We start from the raw sequence: 11,526 nt of genomic DNA on the forward strand, positions 1-11,526 counted from the left end.
GAGCTGCGGGACTCAGGAAGAGGATTTTCTCTGTTTCTTCGTGTCAGCAGTTGAAGGCTGGGAATCAGACCAGGAGAGTCCATAAAACTGATGCACAATCAGATTTCTGACCTTTTCTCTGGTGAAACGACAACCCAACATCACGTCTCGACCTCATTACAAACCGCCAGAGAGGTCGCTTGTGAGACCCACGCTGAGGCCGGCGTTTAGGTCAGTGGGCATGTCCTCCTCCACCTGACCGCCCTCATTGACAGGCAGAGAATAGGCTGTAGCCATGTAGGAGAAAATTAATGGGACACACACAGCCTGGCCTATTTATGTCCGCTGCAGGACCCCGTAGCTCTGCCAAGGTCGTTATCTGATGGACGCTCAGTCACTGTGAACTTGGCGACGTTTTGAACCAGGGTTCACGCCGATGCCACCGGCTGCACAGGTCAGCAACTGGTCAGCGAAAGGGGGGGGCATGGGAACCGGAGAGGGAACCATGTGCCGATGCGTTATCCAACTGGGAGCAGTTATATAACCTGCGGCAAAGGTTTGCTGAACATCCTAACACACTCCTAACTGCGTGGAACAACATGTTCCCTCTACTCGTGTATGGACGCTTGAACTAAACCCAAACCTAAACACAAATAATCTAAACTTTATGAGGCTACCATAGATATTCAAAATCTGCTTGATAGAACACAGAAAAAAGCAGAATTTACAAAGAATTTGAGATAGAAATGAAGGAAAAGAGCTTCAAGTAGCTGTGGAAAATCCTCCACAGCAAGTGGAAAACCCTGAAACAACGCTACACCTGGAGAACACTGTAATCAAATCAAATCAAATCAAAGATACTTAATTTATCCCGACGGGAAATTCAAGGTTCAAGTCAGCTCGTCCAAAGTTAGACATACAGACATTTACATTTGACAAGTTTACAGAATAAACTGATACTCATAACATTTCATCGAGTGGCAAGATTTTATGGGAACTGCAGCTAATGTGCTAAAAACCGTTCAACACAAAAATTCGTCCTGAAGCAACTAGAGGCAACGGCTTCGTCGTCCTGAAGCAACTAGAGGCAACGGCTTCGTCGTCCTGAAGCAACTAGAGGCAACGGAGCTGTCGTCCTGAAGCAAATAGAGGCAACGGAGTTGTCGTCCTGAAGCAACTAGAGGCAACGGAGTTGTCGTCCTGAAGCAACTAGAGGCAACGGCTTTGTCGTCCTGAAGCAACTAGAGGCAACGGAGTTGTCGTCCTGAAGCAACTAGAGGCAACGGAGTTGTCGTCCTGAAGCAACTAGAGGCAACGGCTTTGTCGTCCTGAAGCAACTAGAGGCAACGGCTTCGTCGTCCTGAAGCAACTAGAGGCAACGGAGCTGTCGTCCTGAAGCAAATAGAGGCAACGGAGTTGTCGTCCTGAAGCAACTAGAGGCAACGGAGCTGTCGTCCTGAAGCAACTAGAGGCAACGGAGTTGTCGTCCTGAAGCAACTAGAGGCAACGGCTTTGTCGTCCTGAAGCAACTAGAGGCAACGGCTTTGTCATCCTGAAGCAACTAGAGGCAACGGAGTTGTCGTCCTGAAGCAACTAGAGGCAACGGCTTTGTCATCCTGAAGCAACTAGAGGCAATGGCTTTGTTGTCCTGAAGCAACTAGAGGCAACGGAGTTGTCGTCCTGAAGCAACTAGAGGCAACAGCTTTGTCGTCCTGAAGCAACTAGAGGCAACGGAGCTGTCGTCCTGAAGCAACTAGAGGCAACGGAGCTGTCGTCCTGAAGCAACTAGAGGCAATGGAGCTGTCGTCCTGAAGCAACTAGAGGCAACGGCTTTGTCATCCTGAAGAACTAGAGGCAACGGCTTTGTCGTCCTGAAGCAACTAGAGGCAACGGAGTTGTCGTCCTGAAGCAACTAGAGGCAACGGCTTTGTCGTCCTGAAGCAACTAGAGGCAACGGAGCTGTCGTCCTGAAGCAACTAGAGGCAACGGCTTTGTCATCCTGAAGCAACTAGAGGCAACGGAGTTGTCGTCCTGAAGCAACTAGAGGCAACGGTTTGTCATCCTGAAGCAACTAGAGGCAACAGCTTTGTCATCCTGAAGCAACTAGAGGCAACGGAGTTGTCGTCCTGAAGCAACTAGAGGCAACGGAGCTGTCGTCCTGAATCAACTAGAGGCAACGGAGTTGTTGTCCTGAATCAACTAGAGGCAACGGAGCTGTCGTCCTGAATCAACTAGAGGCAACGGCTTTGTCATCCTGAAGCAACTAGAGGCAACGGCTTTGTCGTCCTGAAGCAACTAGAGGCAATGGCTTTGTCGTCCTGAAGCAACTAGAGGCAACGGAGTTGTCGTCCTGAAGCAACTAGAGGCAACGGCTTTGTCGTCCTGAAGCAACTAGAGGCAACGGAGCTGTCGTCCTGAAGCAACTAGAGGCAACGGAGTTGTCATCCCGAAGCAACTAGAGGCAACGGAGTTGTCGTCCTGAAGCAACTAGAGGCAACGGTTTGTCATCCTGAAGCATCTAGAGGCAAAAGCTTTGTCATCCTGAAGCAACTAGAGGCAACGGAGTTGTTGTCCTGAATCAACTAGAGGCAACGGAGCTGTCGTCCTGAAGCAACTAGAGGCAACGGCTTTGTCATCCTGAAGCAACTAGAGGCAACGGAGTTGTCGTCCTGAAGCAACTAGAGGCAACGGCTTTGTCGTCCTGAAGCAACTAGAGGCAACGGAGCTGTCGTCCTGAAGCAACGAGAGGCAACGGCTTTGTCATCCTGAAGCAACTAGAGGCAACGGAGTTGTCGTCCCGAAGCAACTAGAGGCAACGGTTTGTCATCCTGAAGCAACTAGAGGCAACGGAGTTGTTGTCCTGAAGCAACTAGAGGCAACGGAATTGTCATCCCGAAGCAACTAGAGGCAACGGAGTTGTCGTCCTGAAGCAACTAGAGGCAACGGCTTTGTCATCCCGAAGCAACTAGAGGCAACGGAGCTGTCGTCCTGAAGCAACTAGAGGCAACGGCTTTGTCATCCCGAAGCAACTAGAGGCAACGGAGTTGTCGTCCTGAAGCAACTAGAGGCAACGGCTTTGTCATCCCGAAGCAACTAGAGGCAACGGAGCTGTCGTCCTGAAGCAACTAGAGGCAACGGCGTTGTCATCCTGAAGCAACTAGAGGCAACGGAGTTGTTGTCCTGAATCAACTAGAGGCAACGGAGCTGTCGTCCTGAAGCAACTAGAGGCAACGGCTTTGTCATCCTGAAGCAACTAGAGGCAACGGAGTTGTCGTCCTGAAGCAACTAGAGGCAACGGCTTTGTCGTCCTGAAGCAACTAGAGGCAACGGAGCTGTCGTCCTGAAGCAACGAGAGGCAACGGCTTTGTCATCCTGAAGCAACTAGAGGCAACGGAGTTGTCCTCCTGAAGCAACTAGAGGCAACGGTTTGTCATCCTGAAGCAACTAGAGGCAACGGAGTTGTCGTCCTGAAGCAACTAGAGGCAACGGAATTGTCATCCCGAAGCAACTAGAGGCAACAGAGTTGTCGTCCTGAAGCAACTAGAGGCAACGGCTTTGTCATCCTGAAGCAACTAGAGGCAACGGAGCTGTCGTCCTGAAGCAACTAGAGGCAACGGAGTTGTCGTCCTGAAGCAACTAGAGGCAACGGTATTGTCATCCCGAAGCAACTAGAGGCAACGGTATTGTCATCCCGAAGCAACTAGAGGCAACGGAGCTGTCGTCCTGAAGCAACTAGAGGCAACGGAGTTGTCGTCCTGAAGCAACTAGAGGCAACTGCTTTGTCGTCCTGAAGCAACTAGAGGCAACGGCTTTGTCATCCTGAAGCAACTAGAGGCAACGGAGTTGTCGTCCTGAAGCAACTAGAGGCAACGGCTTTGTCATCCTGAAGCAACTAGAGGCAATGGCTTTGTTGTCCTGAAGCAACTAGAGGCAACGGAGTTGTCGTCCTGAAGCAACTAGAGGCAACAGCTTTGTCGTCCTGAAGCAACTAGAGGCAACGGCTTTGTCGTCCTGAATCAACTAGAGGCAACGGAGTTGTTGTCAAGAATCAACTAGAGGCAACGGAGCTGTCGTCCTGAAGCAACTAGAGGCAACGGAATTGTCATCCCGAAGCAACTAGAGGCAACGGAGTTGTCGTCCTGAAGCAACTAGAGGCAACAGCTTTGTCGTCCTGAAGCAACTAGAGGCAACGGAGCTGTCGTCCTGAAGCAACTAGAGGCAACGGCTTTGTCATCCTGAAGCAACTTTAGGCAACGGAGCTGTCGTCCTGAAGCAACTAGAGGCAACGGCTTTGTCGTCCTGAAGCAACTAGAGGCAACGGCTTTGTCATCCTGAAGCAACTTTAGGCAACGGAGCTGTCGTCCTGAAGCAACTAGAGGCAACGGCTTTGTCATCCTGAAGCAACTTTAGGCAACGGAGCTGTCGTCCTGAAGCAACTAGAGGCAACGGAATTGTCATCCCGAAGCAACTAGAGGCAACGGAGTTGTCGTCCTGAAGCAACTAGAGGCAACAGCTTTGTCGTCCTGAAGCAACTAGAGGCAACGGAGCTGTCGTCCTGAAGCAACTAGAGGCAACGGCTTTGTCATCCTGAAGCAACTTGAGGCAACGGAGCTTTCGTCCTGAAGCAACTAGAGGCAACGGCTTTGTCATCCTGAAGCAACTTTAGGCAACGGAGCTGTCGTCCTGAAGCAACTAGAGGCAACGGCTTTGTCGTCCTGAAGCAACAAGAGGCAACGGCTTTGTCATCCTGAAGCAACTTTAGGCAACGGAGCTGTCGTCCTGAAGCAACTAGATGCAACAGCTTTGTCATCCTGAAGCAACTACAGGCAACGGAGTTGTCGTCCTGAAGCAACTAGAGGCAACGGCTTTGTCGTCCTGAAGCAACTAGAGGCAACGGCTTTGTCATCCTGAAGCAACTAGAGGCAACGGAGCTGTCGTCCTGAAGCAACTAGAGGCAACGGCTTTGTCATCCTGAAGCAACTAGAGGCAACGGAGCTGTCGTCCTGAAGCAACTAGAGGCAACAGCTTTGTCATCCTGAAGCAACTACAGGCAACGGAGTTGTCGTCCTGAAGCAACTAGAGGCAACGGCTTTGTCGTCCTGAATCAACTAGAGGCAACAGAGTTGTTGTCAAGAATCAACTAGAGGCAACGGAGCTGTCGTCCTGAAGCAACTAGAGGCAACGGAATTGTCATCCCGAAGCAACTAGAGGCAACGGAGTTGTCGTCCTGAAGCAACTAGAGGCAACAGCTTTGTCGTCCTGAAGCAACTAGAGGCAACGGAGCTGTCGTCCTGAAGCAACTAGAGGCAACGGCTTTGTCATCCTGAAGCAACTAGAGGCAACGGAGCTGTCGTCCTGAAGCAACTAGAGGCAACGGCTTTGTCATCCTGAAGCAACTTTAGGCAACGGAGCTGTCGTCCTGAAGCAACTAGAGGCAACGGCTTTGTCATCCTGAAGCAACTAGAGGCAACGGAGTTGTCGTCCTGAAGCAACTAGAGGCAACGGCTTTGTCGTCCTGAAGCAACTAGAGGCAACGGAGCTGTCGTCCTGAAGCAACGAGAGGCAACGGCTTTGTCATCCTGAAGCAACTAGAGGCAACGGAGTTGTCGTCCTGAAGCAACTAGAGGCAACGGTTTGTCATCCTGAAGCAACTAGAGGCAACGGAGTTGTCGTCCTGAAGCAACTAGAGGCAACGGAATTGTCATCCCGAAGCAACTAGAGGCAACAGAGTTGTCGTCCTGAAGCAACTAGAGGCATCGGCTTTGTCATCCTGAAGCAACTAGAGGCAACGGAGCTGTCGTCCTGAAGCAACTAGAGGCAACGGCTTTGTCGTCCTGAAGCAACTAGAGGCAACAGCTTTGTCATCCTGAAGCAACTAGAGGCAACGGAGTTGTCGTCCTGAAGCAACTAGAGGCAACGGTTTGTCATCCTGAAGCAACTAGAGGCAACAGCTTTGTCATCCTGAAGCAACTACAGGCAACGGAATTGTCATCCCGAAGCAACTAGAGGCAACGGAGTTGTCGTCCTGAAGCAAATAGAGGCAACAGCTTTGTCGTCCTGAAGCAACTAGAGGCAACGGAGTTGTCGTCCTGAAGCAACTACAGGCAACGGTTTGTCATCCTGAAGCAACTAGACGCAACGGAGTTGTCGTCCTGAAGCAACTAGAGGCAACGGAATTGTCATCCCGAAGCAACTAGAGGCAACAGAGTTGTCGTCCTGAAGCAACTAGAGGCATCGGCTTTGTCATCCTGAAGCAACTAGAGGCAACGGAGCTGTCGTCCTGAAGCAACTAGAGGCAACGGCTTTGTCGTCCTGAAGCAACTAGAGGCAACAGCTTTGTCATCCTGAAGCAACTAGAGGCAACGGAGTTGTCGTCCTGAAGCAACTAGAGGCAACGGTTTGTCATCCTGAAGCAACTAGAGGCAACAGCTTTGTCATCCTGAAGCAACTACAGGCAACGGAGTTGTCGTCCTGAAGCAACTAGAGGCAACGGCTTTGTCGTCCTGAATCAACTAGAGGCAACAGAGTTGTTGTCAAGAATCAACTAGAGGCAACGGAGCTGTCGTCCTGAAGCAACTAGAGGCAACGGAATTGTCATCCCGAAGCAACTAGAGGCAACGGAGTTGTCGTCCTGAAGCAACTAGAGGCAACAGCTTTGTCGTCCTGAAGCAACTAGAGGCAACGGAGCTGTCGTCCTGAAGCAACTAGAGGCAATGGCTTTGTCATCCTGAAGCAACTTTAGGCAACGGAGCTGTCGTCCTGAAGCAACTAGAGGCAACGGCTTTGTCGTCCTGAAGCAACTAGAGGCAACGGCTTTGTCATCCTGAAGCAACTTTAGGCAACGGAGCTGTCGTCCTGAAGCAACTAGAGGCATCGGCTTTGTCATCCTGAAGCAACTTTAGGCAACGGAGCTGTCGTCCTGAAGCAACTAGAGGCAACGGAATTGTCATCCCGAAGCAACTAGAGGCAACGGAGTTGTCGTCCTGAAGCAACTAGAGGCAACGGAATTGTCATCCCGAAGCAACTAGAGGCAACGGAGTTGTCGTCCTGAAGCAACTAGAGGCATCGGCTTTGTCATCCTGAAGCAACTAGAGGCAACGGAGCTGTCGTCCTGAAGCAACTAGAGGCAACGGCTTTGTCGTCCTGAAGCAACTAGAGGCAACAGCTTTGTCATCCTGAAGCAACTAGAGGCAACGGAGTTGTCGTCCTGAAGCAACTAGAGGCAACGGTTTGTCATCCTGAAGCAACTAGAGGCAACAGCTTTGTCATCCTGAAGCAACTACAGGCAACGGAGTTGTCGTCCTGAAGCAACTAGAGGCAACGGCTTTGTCGTCCTGAATCAACTAGAGGCAACAGAGTTGTTGTCAAGAATCAACTAGAGGCAACGGAGCTGTCGTCCTGAAGCAACTAGAGGCAACGGAATTGTCATCCCGAAGCAACTAGAGGCAACGGAGTTGTCGTCCTGAAGCAACTAGAGGCAACAGCTTTGTCGTCCTGAAGCAACTAGAGGCAACGGAGCTGTCGTCCTGAAGCAACTAGAGGCAACGGCTTTGTCATCCTGAAGCAACTAGAGGCAACGGAGCTGTCGTCCTGAAGCAACTAGAGGCAACGGCTATGTCATCCTGAAGCAACTTTAGGCAACGGAGCTGTCGTCCTGAAGCAACTAGAGGCAACGGCTTTGTCGTCCTGAAGCAACTAGAGGCATCGGCTTTGTCATCCTGAAGCAACTAGAGGCAACGGAGCTGTCGTCCTGAAGCAACTAGAGGCAACGGCTTTGTCGTCCTGAAGCAACTAGAGGCAACAGCTTTGTCATCCTGAAGCAACTAGTGGCAACGGAGTTGTCGTCCTGAAGCAACTAGAGGCAACGGTTTGTCATCCTGAAGCAACTAGAGGCAACAGCTTTGTCATCCTGAAGCAACTACAGGCAACGGAGTTGTCGTCCTGAAGCAACTAGAGGCAACGGCTTTGTCGTCCTGAATCAACTAGAGGCAACAGAGTTGTTGTCAAGAATCAACTAGAGGCAACGGAGCTGTCGTCCTGAAGCAACTAGAGGCAACGGAATTGTCATCCCGAAGCAACTAGAGGCAACGGAGTTGTCGTCCTGAAGCAACTAGAGGCAACAGCTTTGTCGTCCTGAAGCAACTAGAGGCAACGGAGCTGTCGTCCTGAAGCAACTAGAGGCAACGGCTTTGTCATCCTGAAGCAACTAGAGGCAACGGAGCTGTCGTCCTGAAGCAACTAGAGGCAACGGCTTTGTCATCCTGAAGCAACTTTAGGCAACGGAGCTGTCGTCCTGAAGCAACTAGAGGCAACGGCTTTGTCGTCCTGAAGCAACTAGAGGCAACGGCTTTGTCATCCTGAAGCAACTAGAGGCAACGGCTTTGTCATCCTGAAGCAACTAGAGGCAACGGCTTTGTCGTCCTGAAGCAACTAGAGGCAACGGAGTTGTCGTCCTGAAGCAACTAGAGGCAACGGCTTTGTCGTCCTGAAGCAACTAGAGGCAACGGAGTTGTCGTCCTGAAGCAACTAGAGGCAACGGAGTTGTCGTCCTGAAGCAACTAGAGGCAACGGCTTTGTCGTCCTGAAGCAACTAGAGGCAACGGAGTTGTCGTCCTGAAGCAACTAGAGGCAAAGGCTTTTTCGTCCTGAACCAACTATAAGCAACGGAGTTGTCGTCCTGAAGCAACTAGAGGCAACGGCTTTGTCATCCTGAAGCAACTAGAGCCAACGGAGCTGTCGTCCTGAAGCAACTAGAGGCAACGGAGTTGTCGTCCTGAAGCAACTAGAGGCAACGGCTTTGTCGTCCTGAAGCAACTAGAGGCAACGGAGTTGTCGTCCTGAAGCAACTAGAGGCAACGGCTTTGTCGTCCTGAAGCAACTAGAGGCAACGGAGTTGTCGTCCTGAAGCAACTAGAGGCAACGGAGTTGTCGTCCTGAAGCAACTAGAGGCAACGGCTTTGTCGTCCTGAAGCAACTAGAGGCAACGGAGTTGTCATCCTGAAGCAACTAGAGGCAAAGGCTTTTTCGTCCTGAACCAACTATAAGCAACGGAGTTGTCGTCCTGAAGCAACTAGAGGCAACGGCTTTGTCATCCTGAAGCAACTAGAGCCAAAGGAGCTGTCGTCCTGAAGCAACTAGAGGCAACGGAGCGGTCATCCTGAAGCAACTAGAGGCAACGGAGCTCTCGTCCTGAAGCAACTAGAGGCAACGGAGCTCTCGTCCTGAAGCAACTAGAGGCAACGGAGCTGTCATCCTGAAGCAACTACAGGCAACGGCTTTGTCATCCTGAAGCAACTAGAGGCAACGGAGTTGTCGTCCTGAAGCAACTAGAGGTAACGGAGTTGTCATCCTGAATCAACTAGAGGCAACGGAGTTGTCGTCCTGAAGCAACTAGAGGCAACGGTTTGTAATCCTGAAGCAACTAGAGGCAACGGCTTTGTCATCCTGAAGCAACTAGAGGCAACGGAGTAGTCGTCCTGAAGCAACTAGAGGCAACGGAGTTGTCGTCCTGAATCAACTAGAGGCAACGGAGCTGTCGTCCTGAAGCAACTAGAGGCAAAAGAATTGTCATCCCGAAGCAACTAGAGGCAACGGAGCTGTCGTCCTGTGGCAACTAGAGGCAACGGAGCTGTCGTCCTGAAGCAACGAGAGGCAACGGAGCTGTCGTCCTGAAGCAACTAGAGACAAAGGAACTGTCGTCCAGAAGCAACTAGAGGCAACGGAGCTGTCGTCCTGAAGCAACTAGAGGCAACGGTTTGTCATCCCGAAGCAACTAGAGGCAACGGCGCTCTTGTCCTAAAGCAACTAGAGGCAACGGAGCTATCTTCCAGAAGCAACTAGAGGCAATGGAACTGTCGTCCAGAAGCAACTAGAGGCAATGGAACTGTCGTCCAGATGCAACTAGAGGCAACGGTTTGTCATCCCGAAGCAACTAGAGGTAACGGCGCCTTCGTCCTGAAGCAACTAGAGGCAACGGCTTTGTCATCCTGAAGCAACTAGAGGCAACGGAGCTGTCGTCCTGAAGCAACTAGAGGCAACGGAGCTGTCGTCCTGAAGCAACTAGAGGCAACGGCTTTGTCGTCCTGAAGCAACTAGAGGCAACGGCTTTGTCGTCCTGAAGCAACTAGAGGCAACGGTTTGTCATCCTGAAGCAACTAGAGGCAACAGCTTTGTCATCCTGAAGCAACTAGAGGCAACGGAGTTGTCGTCCTGAAGCAACTAGAGGCAACGGAGCTGTCGTCCTGAATCAACTAGAGGCAACGGAGTTGTTGTCCTGAATCAACTAGAGGCAACGGAGCTTTCGTCCTGAAGCAACTAGAGGCAACGGAATTGTCATCCCGAAGCAACTAGAGGCAACGGAGTTGTCGTCCTGAAGCAACTAGAGGCAACGGCTTTGTCGTCCTGAAGCAACTAGAGGAAACGGCTTTGTCGTCCAGAATCAACTAGAGGCAACGGAGTTGTTGTCCTGAATCAACTAGAGGCAACGGAGCTGTCGTCCTGAAGCAACTAGAGGCAACGGAATTGTCATCCCGAAGCAACTAGAGGCAACGGAGTTGTCGTCCCGAAGCAACTAGAGGCAACTGTTTGTCATCCTGAAGCAACTAGAGGCAACGGAGTTGTCGTCCTGAAGCAACTAGAGGCAACGGAATTGTCATCCCGAAGAAACTAGAGGCAACGGAGTTGTCGTCCTGAAGAAACTAGAGGCAACGGCTTTGTCATCCTGAAGCAACTAGAGGCAACGGAGCTGTCGTCCTAAAGCAACTAGAGGCAACAGCTTTGTCATCCTGAAGCAACTAGAGGCAACGGAATTGTCGTCCTGAAGCAACTAGAGGCAACAGTTTGTCATCCTGAAGCAACTCGAGGCAACAGCTTTGTCATCCTGAAGCAACTACAGGCAACGGAGTTGTCGTCCTGAAGCAACTAGAGGCAACGGCTTTGTCATCCTGAAGCAACTAGAGGCAAAGGCTTTGTTGTCCTGAAGCAACTAGAGGCAACGGAGTTGTCGTCCTGAAGCAACTAGAGGCAACAGCTTTGTCGTCCTGAAGCAACTAGAGGCAACGGAGCTGTCGTCCTGAAGCAACTAGAGGCAACAGCTTTGTCGTCCTGAAGCAACTAGAGGCAACGGAGCTGTCGTCCTGAAGCAACTAGAGGCAACGGAGCTGTCGTCCTGAAGCAACTAGAGGCAACGGAGCTGTCGTCCTGAAGCAACTAGAGGCAACGGCTTTGTCATCCTGAAGAACTAGAGGCAATGGCTTTGTCGTCCTGAAGCAACTACAGGCAACGGCTTTGTAGTCCTGAAGCAACTAGAGGCAACGGCTTTGTCGTCCTGAAGCAACTAGAGACAACGGAGCTGTCGTCCTGAAGCAACTAGAGGCAACGGCTTTGTCATCCTGAAGCAACTAGAGGCAACGGAGTTGTCGTCCTGAAGCAACTAGAGGCAACGGTTTGTCATCCTGAAGCAACTAAAGGCAACAGCTTTGTCATCCTGAAGCAACTAGAGGCAACGGAGTTGTCGTCCTGAAGCAACTAGAGGCAACGGAGCTGTCG

The sequence above is a fragment of the Telmatherina bonti genome, assembly GCF_933228915.1.
Source record: "Telmatherina bonti genome assembly, chromosome: 11".
Taxonomy (NCBI): Eukaryota; Metazoa; Chordata; class Actinopteri; order Atheriniformes; family Telmatherinidae; genus Telmatherina; species Telmatherina bonti.